This window comes from Palaemon carinicauda, chromosome 38 (assembly GCF_036898095.1).
Source record: "Palaemon carinicauda isolate YSFRI2023 chromosome 38, ASM3689809v2, whole genome shotgun sequence".
NCBI lineage: Eukaryota > Metazoa > Arthropoda > Malacostraca > Decapoda > Palaemonidae > Palaemon > Palaemon carinicauda.
The window spans coordinates 29057278-29069971 of NC_090762.1; the positions used below are offsets into that span (position 1 = coordinate 29057278).

General features: G+C 51.1%; 1 protein-coding gene across 2 annotated transcripts in view; it reads left to right on the forward strand.

Moving 5' to 3' along the window:
• The first annotated feature begins 320 nt into the window (after positions 1-320).
• Positions 321-12694, forward strand: part of LOC137630515 (uncharacterized) — a 155328-nt gene continuing 142954 nt past the window's right edge. Inside the window, exon 1 of one of the 2 annotated variants that reach the window (XM_068362023.1) lies at positions 321-550. The gene's annotated coding sequence lies outside the window, so the exon portion shown is untranslated. The other variant, XM_068362024.1, reaches the window with a different exon arrangement.

Consider the following 12694-nt stretch of genomic DNA (forward strand, 5'->3'; position numbering starts at 1 on the left):
ATTGGATACATTACAACATAAAATTGGATACATGACAACGTAAGAATGGATACATTACAACGTAAGAATGGATACATTACAACATAAGATTGGATACATTACAACGTAAGAATGGATACATTACAACATAAGAATGGATACATTACAACATAAGAATGGATACATTACAACATAAGAATGGATACATTACAACATAAAATTGGATACATTACAACATAAGAATGGATACATTACAACATAAGAATGGATACATTACAACATAAAATTGGATACATTACAAGAATTCATATCGATAGAACCTAAAGTCTTACGGCATTTGGTAGATTATAAGAGAAATGTTGTTAAACTTAATGTGTTATCGCGGCGATTCCCGAGTCACAATAACTCTAAGTATCTATGTAGATATTAAGATAATTCGTTAAATTCGACACTGATTGTTCACGAGGAGATCATTTACAAATAAATCGCACATATATAAAGATTTATCTTGACCAGGACACGCCTCACTGTGATGAGAGAAGGATTTTCCCCTAGTATACGCATTCGTCTTGTAAGCAAAATTGGTCTAATCATTTCAGTCTACTGCGCTCTTGTGAAACTACATTTTTTATGTTAATGTGACATTGTGTGCTTTAAACTGGTGCCCTTTTTGTATTTTGTACTCCTGTGAAGGTGACAACTTTTGACTAAGGTAATAACGTAGACATACGCTGAACAGCTAGAGGGTTATGGGGTCTTTTGGCTGGCCAGATAGTACTACATTGAACCCTTCTCCCTGGTTACGGTTCATTTTCCTTTTGCCTACACACATCCACACTGAATAGTCTGGCCTATTCCTTTCATATTCTCCTCTGTCCCCATAAACCTCACAACACAGATTACCGAACAATTCTTCTTCACCCAAGGGGTTAATTACGGCACAAATTGTTCAGTGGCCACTTTACTCTTGTTAAGGGTAAAAGAGACACTTTAGCTATGGTCAGCAGCTCATCTAAGAGAATGACCCACCAAAATCAAACCATTGTTCTCTAGTCTTGGGTAGTGAGTGCCATAGCCTCTGTACCATGGTCTTCCACTATCTTGGGTTAGAGTTCTCTTGCTTGAGTGTACAGTAGGGCACACTATCTTATTTTTCTTCCGCTTGTTTTGTTAAAGTTTTATTTTTATTGTTTATGTAGGAGATATTTATTTTAATGTTGTTACTCTTCTTGAAATATTCTATGTTCCTTTTTTCCTTTCCTCACGGGGCTATTTTCCCTGTTGGAGCCTCTGGGCTTATAGCATCTTGCTTTTCCAACTAGGGTTGTAGCTTAGCTAATGATAATATTAAGGATAACTGTAGCTTAGACCGACAGACCTCTTTAGTGCATAGAACACTACCTAACCTAACCTAATCCTACAAGATGTCTCCTTACCTACATGACTCATGGTGACCCCATTAGACTGCCATATTACTAGTGATAGGGTTGAAAATAAGTGTGTTATGGGGCATGGCCCTCATAATACATATAGACTACTCCGTTTAGTCTTTTCATCGACACCGCAGGATAGGACTAATCAGAATATGGGGTGTATGTATGGTAGCGGCCACCTGTTAGTATTTCTATGTCTAACTTAAAATAAGGGGGGGGTTAGCAGGGGGGCCGTTAGTCCCCCGTTAGGTAAGTAGGTAAGGACACAGCTTGTAGGTTAGGGTAGCGGGGAAAGTTTAGTTTAGTTGATGTCCATTTTTAATGAACGTGTGAGGAAGTGGCCACTGATATACAAAGGCTCCCAGAATATATCAGCAGAGCTTGGGGCAAAATTTTCGTTAGTCCCACCTAGTCATTTCTGCTTAAAAAAAAAAAATCTGTTGTAGTTTTTTTTTTTTTATTACCATCAACCAACGTAACCCTCAACAGTATCGAATTTAGGATGGAATAAAATGAGAACTAAGTAATTACCAAAGATAATAACCGCCGATAACAACAAGAAAACTAATAAAATAAATGGTGGGGTAAATGTAGTTCATTGGGACAGGATGAAGTAAGAATATGGTAGTCTAAACAGGGACCACAGGTGGTGTAGATCCCTGGTAGGTAAGTAGTAAGGATATGGTTTCTAGGTTAGGTGGTGTTCTATGTGTCTGTTTATAAAAAGTTGTTTGTTCCGTAACTGAAATACAAACCACGCTATTTACATGGGGTAATTATTTCTGCGTAGCTGATTGATGAGCCATAAGAATTTTAACGAGGGTTTATTACCCCTCCGCTAGTTAGCGGGGGTAGGGAGGGGTAGCCTGCTACCCCTCCCCCTCACACACACCGGTGAAAGGTTCACTTTACTTTTGGCTCGGATGGCGATCGGAAGTCTCCGCTCCCATCCTCACTTGACGGCCATTATTGTTTTGTCTTTTTAACTTACCTCTTCTTATACTTAATATATTTAAACATTGTTGGTGTTCATATGTATTTTTGTATATAGAAAATAGTAAGTTTCCTTTCCTTTCGGTGTTGTGCGGTGTGTGTTGTGTACGTCTACGAGAGTGATCGCCGGCTTAGCCAGGCCACCACGATCTTTTCTTGATCACGGCCGTTCACTCCTAGGCCACCATGGTTGCCTTCGTGGAGCCCGGCCCTTTTCTTGAGGTCGTTCACCTCTTACTCCATACTACGCCTACGATAGCTTCTCAGGACCGAGTCGCTATTTCGTTTTATTTGTCTCAATTATTTTTATGAATATAATTGTGTTTTTAAATTTCAGCTCAGGGCTCACGTCCCTTCGGGGGTCGGTGATCCTTGGAACATTCAAAATCAGTTGCATTATTATATTATAATTCTGTTTTTGTTAACTTTTCTGTCCCCCCCCCTCACCTGGGCATGGCGGGGGGGAGGGGGGCCACATACCTTCTTTTGTTCTTATGGTTTCTCTTCGGAGTTTCTCCCGGGGGAATTTTCTGTTAAGTAATTATTCCTTTTTATTTTCCAGTTTACGATGCTGTTTCTTCGTGCCTGTTGTGTGCCTTCGAAGCAGAGCTGTCCTGTTTATGCCCGGGGAGTCGGCTGTCGCCGCCGTCTCTCAAGGCTATCGTCAGGGGCGTTCCCTTCTCTTAGAAGTTCCCCCGTGACTACTGCCAGCTCTTCAGTGCATCCTAGAACGATAAGGAGGTTCGCCTCCAGGGTAGTTACAGTAGTTAAATTCCCTTTTTTACTTTTCCCTGGTCCTTAGGCGGTTATGCTCTTGGGGCTGAGCGGCCGCTCTTGTGACTTGCTCAAGGGGCTGAGCGGTTGCAAGTCTGGACCATGGTACTAGCGACTATGCTCTCGGGGCTGAGCGGTTGCTTCTGTAGCTACGCTCAAGGGGCTGAGCAGCTGCAAGGTCAATCTGGCCCTCTCTCGTTCGCGAGGGAGGCCGCACTAAGGGCTCCTCTTTGGAGGTTTGCTCCTTTTGTCTCTTCTTCAAAGTGTCTCCTCCCGTTCACGTGAGAGGACACTCACAGAGACTCCTCTTCGGAGGATTGTTCCTGTTTACGTCAGCTGATCTCACGGCCTTTCGGGGCTCCATCACCAGTCTCTTCTACGAAGTGCTCACCTCTCTCGTTCGCGAGAGAGGTCACTCATAGAGACTCCTCTTCGGAGGATTGTTCCTGTTGACTAGAGCATACTTTTCAGTCACTAGCACTTCGGTGTTTAGTGACAGGGAAACTTCGGTTTCTCTTTTTCCCTGACCCTTCGGGGTCTCGGAGCTTTAGTTACGCAGTTCCCTCGGGCTCTCGTAACTTTAGTCACTTCTTCGCTTCGGTGATTAGTGACGGAGAAACTTCGGTTTCTCGTTGCGCCGCTGACCCTTTGGGGTCTTGCAACTAATGTTTCGGGGCCTCGCTACTCAGGCTACGTTAGACCTTTGGTCTCTCGTCCCTCAGTGTACCTGCTGACGCGCCTTGGGCGCCCACGCCCCCATTATCTAACGGGCTCCTTCCTTCGGGGCAGGAGAGACTTTCTCACACCTTGAGTAAGTCCCTTAAGTGCCAGGTATCCCCTGCGCGCCAACGTTCCCTTACGCGCTAGCGCTCGACTGCTGTTCCTGCTGTTCCTGAGACTACCTTCAGAGACACCCTGTTCCAGTATTCAGTTAGGCTGCTACCAGCGTTCCCTACGCATTTGCGCACATCGTTGGAGTTGCTGAAATAGCGCACAGGCGCTCACCAGCGGTTCAGCCTACGGTGTCTCTAAGTCTCTTCTACAAAGGACACCTCTCCCGTTCGCTGGAAAGGTACCTCTCAGAGACCACTCCTCGGAGTATTTAGCAGTACAGTACCTCAGTTGATCGTCGGCACTGATGCAGACCTCCTGGTCCTCTTCAGGGGATGCCCTCCCTTTTAGGGACACATCCCTGTTCTTGATTAACGGGTTAGCTGATCCTTCAACCAAGTGCGCGTGCGCGCTCTCCGACGATCTTCTGTTGCACAGGGGCCTATGATTTTCACTCGCGCGTAAGCGCTGAAGATCGCCCGTGCCCGGGATGGCTTCCCGCGTACGATCTTCAAGGTCCTTCCGCGGTTTTACCGCTCCCGATCGTCGAGGATCGCTAGCCGACGATCTTCTGATACGCATTAACACATAAGCGCTGAAGATCGCCTGCGAGCGGGATGGTTTCCCGCGAGCGATCTTCGAGGCCCTTCCGCGTGCGATCGTCAAAGATCGTTAGCCGACGATCTACTGATACGCGCAAGCACCGGCGATCTTCATAACGTGCGTAAGCGCCGAGGATCGTCCCGCACACGATCGGTGATGGCCGTTAGTCGACGATCTTCGGTTCCGGTGCGCAATCGCTGACGATCTACGGTTCCGGCGCGCAAGCGCTGACGATCTCCTTAGGGCTCGTAAATGCCGAAGATCGGTCTGTGCGCAGGATGGTTTCCCGCGCGCGTCCATTGAGGCTCACACGATCTTCGCGGATCATCCGCGCGCGGTTTCCCGCTCGTCCTCGGGTGTTTTTTCCGTTCATCCACAGGTGGGATGGTTGCCCGCGCGCGATCGCATAGATCGTCCGCGCGCGGGTACCGAGGTTTCCCGCGCACGATTGCTGACTATCTTCTCTCGAGCGCCGACAATCTTCGCACACGCGTGACCGCCGAAGATCGTCCGTGCTCGCGCGAATAGCCGACGATCGTCTTACATAGTTGGAGATCGTATGCGCGCGGGCACCTATGGTTTCCCGCTCACTGTCTCCGACGATCCTCTCTCGAGCTAGCACCGACGATCTTCATACAAGCGTAGGCGCCGAAGATCGTCAGCGTTATTTCTTCCGCGCGTGGGATGGTTTCCCACACGCAAGCACCGGCGATATTTTATCGCCGAGATCGTTCGCGCCTGGGATGGTTTCCCACTCTATCGCCCACGATCTTTCACAAGCGCCAGCGATCTTCATACCCATGGAAGTGCGGGGATTGTTCACGCGAGCGCCGATACGATCACGCGGGTTCGCGTGCATGCGGGCGCGGTTATACTGCTACACATGTTTTATTCACGCGCTACCCAGATCTATGCTTTTCGCGCGATCACCAGCGTGATCGGCGCATCGTTCTCCGACACGATCGCGCCCTGATTACATTAGGGCTTATGGCGGTCTGGCCACCTTCGCGTTTCCCTCCCCCGCAGCGCAGAGCAGAGCCCTCTCTGGAGAGGGGGAGGTTTCCGGACAGGTCAAAGGTCTCTTCTCCTTCATTGCAGATTCTCTACGGGCGAACCCTCATGTGTCAACTCCTCCAGGGGATCGAACGATCCTCTTCCCTCCATAGGGACTCCCTGTCAGCATGAGGGTCGGTCGGCATCCCTGGTGGGACGCCGTCGTCAAAGCGCTCATGCTGGCGATGAGCCTGTGCCTTTTGACTAGTGTCACTAATCAGTAGCAGCTTCCTCTCCCCCTGAAGAGGGTGAGAGGAATCCCTGGCATGGTATCTCCTCCAAGGACCATCCTGTCCCTTCGCTAGTCCTTACGCAGGCGATGAGCCCTTCTCAGGCTTCTTCTCCCCTCCCTGGCGGATGAGCATTACCCATCCCCAGGAGGGTCGGAAGACCCGGTCCTCTCTCCCCCATCACTCCATAGGGAGAATCCCCGCCTCTTCCTGAGAAATATTCTCGTGCGGAGGGGGCAAAAGCCTTACATCCTTCATCGCTGGGGTTCTGTTTCCCTCCTAGGAGGGATCCTAAGGCCCAGTCGTCCGCAAGGACCCGACAGGACCCAGATGGACCATTGGGGCATGTCTACGAGTCTCCCCAGGAAGAACCTCCGGGGATGAGAGACCTTGCTGCCAATCCATCAGGAGGAGAAGCTCCAGGGGTCGGAACTTGCCTTCTGGCAGGTTCTGACCCTCAGGAGAAACCTCAAGGGGACCCCAGATTCAGAGATTCCTCTTCGGTAAGGGATGGATACGGTCTGGGACCGAATCTACTCACCCAAGGGCTTCCTTGGGCCAGTGCAGCTTGTCCTGGTCTCAGGGAATGAAGAGCGCCGGAGGCTAGGCCGAGGGCCAGCTCTCCGAGCTTGTCTCCTTCAACAGTCCCGGTCGGTATCGAGCCCCTCCTTCCTCCCTGGGTAGGGATCGGTGAGGGTATGAGCCCTCCGGGCGGAAGTCCAGTCCATGTTGGAGATATGCTCCCTCCAAGAGGTGGCTAACGGGTTCCGAGTTCTCCTTAATCGTCTCCTTCTCTTCTCGACTCTACAGAGTTGTCAAACAGTCTCCGTTCAGCATGGCGACAGCAGACGCGGTCAGTCTTGCGGTGAGACCACAAGACTTCATGTATACACTAGTCCGGTAGGACGCATATTTACGATCTCGGTTCACCCGTCCTCAAGGAAGTACTTTGGAGTTTGCCTGGAAGGCGGATATACCAGTTCAAGGTGCTGTGCTTCGGTCTCTCCACAGCACCTCAACAGTTCACCGATGCTTCCACTCTGATCTCTTCACGGGCTCTCAGGATCGGCATCCGTCCCCTCCGTTTCCTGGGTGACTGGCCGATCCTAGCAGACTCGAAGGCATCCCTTCTTCATCATCGGGACAAGTTCCTCGGACTTTACCAAGTTCTAAGGATCACGGTGGTCCTCGAGGAGTCCTCCCCGCAGCCCTCTCAGAGTCTGGTATACCTAGGTCTGGTCTTAGACACCAATCTCCCCAAACCTTCCCTTCAGGCGACAGGATAGCACGGCGGAGGAAGGTCGCGAGACCTTTCCCCACACGAGAAGATCCTCTAACCCAATGTGGTTACGTCCTTCCTCCCTGGCTCGTCTGGTTTCCAACAGTCGCCTCATGATGACTTCTCTCCAGTGGCGACTCGGGGCGCGGGGGAGTCAGAGACACGACTCCCCGGACGCCGGGACCCCTAGGAGACTTCCGGAACAGACGGATCCCCTGGGATGGGAAGCAGATGAGGATCTACAATAGGGAGTGGACCTTCTCGTCCTTCCCCTAAACTTGATGCTGTTTTCGGACGCGTCAAAGAAAAGCGGGGGGGGGGGGCCACGTCGTGAACCACGGGACCTCAGGCCGGTGGTCAGAACCAGGAAGTACCTTCTCTAGACCTACTAGAGATGGAAACCGTGTTTTTGGCACTTAGGTAGCTCCACCTTGCCTGGCGGACTACTCTGTGGTTGTGAGGATCAACAACACCACTGTGATGGCTTACTTGCCCAGACAAGGAGGTACTTTTCAGTACAGCCATCCCATCCTGTGGTAGAGATACACGGATGGTTTGAGTTACCCTCGATCTCCTTACCAGCTCGCTTGATTCCAGGCAAGGGATGGGCTCGCCGACAGTCTGAGCAGTGCGACACGGACACCACATTCCGAGTGGTCTTTGGATCCTCAAGTAGCCTACAAAGCCTGTCTCGGTGGGGCTCCCTCTGTGGACCGGCTCGCTACAGCACTGAGCTGCAAGCTCCCGCTGTTCTGCTCCCCGGTCCCGGACCCCAAGGCCCTCTGGTAGGATGCCTTCCAGCAACGGTGGGACAACATCGATGTGTTTGCCTTCCCCCGTTCTGGCGGATGAGGAGAGTACTCTACAGGACCAGAGTATCGGTCAGTCTCTCAATGACCTCCCTAGCTCTGCTAGGGCTTCTCGCAGGTGGCTCACCAGTCCCTCTGTAACTTCTTACGGAGCCTCCAAGGGAACCCCCCCCACGTCACCGGTTACTCACACAGCCACTTCCATTATCCTCCGCATAGCCGTAACTTGCTCCAACTTCCCGCCGGGAGACTATCCAGCATCTCCTCAAAGAGAGAGGTTTTTCGCAACAATTTAAGAAAAGGAGGCCTGGAAACCTGCGCAAATCTTCCGCAGTAGTCTCCCAGGCGAAGGGGCTAGTTACTGTGGTCGATGTCGTGGAGAGGGTATCCCTCCACATGATGCCGCTTCCAGCAATAGCGGAGCTCCTCGTGGGATTGCGGGATGGAATGTGCCTTTCAGTTTCGGCTGTGAAAGGCTATCCCTCAGCCTTAGGTCTTGCCTCCAGGCTCTAGGGATACACATTTCTCCCTCGCTGAAGCTCTTCCTTCTCATGCGAAGCCTTGTCCTCTCCTGCCCTCAGTCGAAAGTGAGACCTCCTCCTTGGGACGTGGTTCGAGTCCTCAAGTCTCTAAAGAGACCCCCTTACGAACCACTACGTTAGGCCCCAGATCACCACCTTACTGGGTAGACAGTGTTCCTGCTAGCCTTATCTTCAGCCAAGCGAGTCACATGGTCTCTCATATGACTTCGCCCATTCAGGGGGATATGGGGAGGCAACATTCAGGTTCGTCCCTGAGGTTTGTTGCCAAGACTCAGAACCTGAGAGTGCCGGACCCGCTGTTTGACTCTTTCCAGGTTTCTAGTCTCCGTCCTGTAGCAGATGACCCAGACCATCTCCTACCTTGCTGGTAGGGAGTCTGAGGTGGGGTCTTAAGAGAACGGCTGCAGTTCGTCCCCGGGCTTAAGCCTCGTTCGTGGATCCTGGGAAATGAAGAGAAGGGTCTCCAGGAATACCATCTCGGCCCGGATTCGCAGGGTGTTACACCCGGCCTTGAATCCTGACCCTTCTCCGTCGCATCGCCCTAGAGCCCATGATGTCAGGGGCGTAGCTACGTCCCTGCCCTTCATGGAGCATCATTCAGTGATGCAGGTCCTACAAGCGGGGATGTTGAAGCATCAGACCATCTTCTCAGCCCCTTACCTGCAAGACATGACCCACAGGAGGCTCGATACGTTTCTATCGGCCCTGTGGTGGCTTCACAACAGCTGGTCTAAACCTCAGGCTCCTTGATGGACAAGTAGCAGAAGGTTGAGGGCATTGTTACCTGGTGTTAGTCTGCATGAATGAAAAGATCTGTCTGGCCCTTATTCTTTTCTTCATCCTCTCCTCCCATGGAGAAAGCAGCATCCTGGGTTCTCTGCACAGCTGACCTCAAACCACTGCAGGTAGACCATGCTTCCTTGTGTCCTTAGTATTAGGTGTAATACTGTCATGTCCCCATACCCTGACGAGGTGGTATTGGGAGAGTCCTAGCCTGGATTTCCTTCTGAGGGACTCCAGGGCAACTGCCTGGGACAAGTCACTTTTCACCTTCGCACACACCTTACGTAGGCCGCGGCAGTTTCACAACCGCCAGCGAGGAGCAGGGATTCCCTATTGTCCGAGTACTTGATCGCTCGAATATGGAATCCCCGGGCAAGCCAAAGCCAGTATGGCCGGGACTTACCACCCTTCCTAAGGGTTAAGTCACCCCATGTAAATAGCATGGTTTGTATTTCAGTTATGGAACAAATGACAAATTCGTAGATAATTTTTATTTTTCCTAACTACAGTATACAAACCTTAGCTATTTACACATATTTGCCCGCCAGCCCTGTCCCCCAAGATAAGTCCTACATCTAAGTAAAGTGAACCTTTCACCGGTGTGTGTGAGGGGGAGGGGTAACAGGCTACCCCTCCCTACCCCCCGCTAACTAGCGGAGGGGTAGTAAACCCTCGTTAAAATTCTTATGGTTCGTCAATCAGCTACGCCGGAGTAATCATCCCATGTAAATAGCTAAGGTTTGTATAGTTAGGAAAAATACAAATTATCTACGAATTTGTCATTTTTCAACCTGTCCCAACGAACTACAAAGACTAAAATAGATATGCATGGTCTGACACTGTATACAAACCATTACGTTCTTTACAGTGTAGATATATTTTGGCAATACCTGAGATTAGCCGGAAAGCTTTATACAAGGTGAAATTACCCTCCGTTAGATAGCAGAAGGGGAGTGGGGTTTGCACCAGCTACCCCGATCACACCTACTCCAGTAACAAGCTGTCACTTTTTTATTTTGGCTCGGTGGAGTTCACACGTCTTACTCCCTGTTACAAACCATAATCAATACCAATACGATTAAGGAACTGGATGAAAAGCTAAACTCCTTTCTCGGTAAATATATGATACTTTAATTTCTATCCAAATACATGAACCATATATTTTTCCTACTCGCTATCTTGTGTGTTATGCATTTCTGACCATGGTTATTGGGGCAAACCACTCTTTTATGAGTTTGTTCCATAACTGGAATACAAACCATGCTATTTAATAGGGGTATTTTAGCTGAAGTGATGAGCCATTAATTTTTAACGAGGGTTTACTACCCACACCGCTAGTTAGCGGGGATATGGGAGGGTAGCTTGCTAACCACCCCCCCCCCCCTCACACACCTATGCTTGAGCCCACTTTGCTCTCGGCTCGGATGGTGGTCGGACGTGTCCGCTCGCATCCTCGCCTTCATATTGGCAGCCATTAACGCTTTCTTCTTTCTTTTTCTAGTTACTGTGTATGTGAAGTTGGCCTCTGCAACCATGCGCACCTGCCCTGGTTTTCCCGACCGCCCCTGTGGAACGTTCATGTCGGCGGTTGAGACTGATCCTCACGCCCTTTGTTCTTCTTGTAGGTGCCAACGGTGTGATAGTGTCAACAAGTGTAGGGAGTGGTCTGCCTCCCAGTGGGTCCCAGTGGGAGAGGTTTTCTCGACAACGGAAGAAGTCCAAACGGGATATTTCTCCTCTGAAGGTTGCTTCGAAGGGAGAAAAAGCCAAGGCCTCTTCTTCCGTTGCCCAAGCCTCCTCCGAAGCTCCCACTCGGTCAGTCTCTTTCGAGAGACCGTCAAGTAGTAGCGTAGACTGAATTATTTCTAACCAACCTCGGGGTCTCGCGAGATGACATTGCTTCCCCTAGCGAAGCAGCTCCACCTCTCCCCCCGGGGGAGGACATGTCACTAACCTCCCCCTTTCAGCTTTGGTCCTCCTTGGGGCTTACAGGTTCGCCCTCCAAGGAGGTTTTGCTTGATTACATCCGATTGGGTGCTGCTGTCAAGCAATCGTCGTCACCGTCAGAGGTTGATCCTCTCTATTGTCGACGTTGTGGTGTGAGAGGTATCCAATGAGGTTTCACCCATCTCCTTTCCACTCCAGACTCTACGGTAGCTGAAGGCTTAGTTTCCCCGTTCCAGATCAAGTCCATCGTCAGTCTCTCCTGATAGTGTTTCTCTCCCTCGGGGGAGTTCACTTACATAGACTCCTCTTCAGAAGACTGCTGAAGGTCAGCTTGCTGATCGAACGGCCCCCAGATGGCTCATCCGTCAGAAGGCTCGCCTTCTTCTTAGCCATAGAGGCCTTCCTCCACATGCGGTGAGGAGGCGCCTCTAGACGGATCATCCGTCACTGCTCCTGCATTGGTCCTGGACCTCTCTGCAGATCGTTTGCGATCTCCTTCGGTGGAAGGTTGTCCTTTTAAAGGACACGTCGACCTTCCACCTGACAGACCTGCCGTCGCCGTTCTTGCATGGGCCTAACAAGGCTCCAGCTGAACGTGCTACTGCACGCCAACAATCTACGCGCCCACGAAACCTGACAAGTGCTCATCAGTAACTCGTCAGGCCCCATCACTGCAGCACGCTGATCTTCCTTCTCACCATGACACAGGGTATTATCAAGAGCGTACGCACCAACATGTGCATATGCTCCAACAAAAACGTAGCTCTACCACGTGCCATGTGTGCCCTCATGCGCACATGCGCCAACGATCTCCTGCGCGCCAGGGCTCGCCTACGTACACTGCCCATACGCGCCAACGATCTCTTACGCGCCAGCGCCCACCTCCAAGCCAATACTCACCTGCGCACCAATATTCTCCTGCGTGCCAGCGCTCTTCCGCGTGCCAACATTGTCCTGCATGTGCGCATACGCGCCCTACAGTATACTCTCCTGCATGCCAACTTTATCCTGATAGCAGGCCTACAGACAAGTCAGCCATGCTGCCTTCACCCGCGCGCCATCCCTTACCAACGCGCCAGCGCTCACCTGCACGCATCCACTAGGATATACGCGTGTGCCATGTGCATGCTCCCCAACCCTCTCCTAGGGTTGCGCGCCAACATTCTACTGCGCGCCCGCGCGCTAGGGGACATTCTTCAGCGTGCGCCCTACAGCTGTTACAGATGTGCGTGAACACTCCCGCGCGCCCGCGCATGCACAAATATTCTCCTGCGCGCTGCGCCACCAGTCTCCCGTGCGCAAGCCCCGATATTCTCCCGCGCGCGAGCCTACGCATCACAAGGAACGACATCCGGCAAGGTCACCATCGCCTCATTCCCCTCCCCACAAGCGCATACCACTGCGCATTGTGGGAGAAGGGAAACTTCCAGAGGGGTTC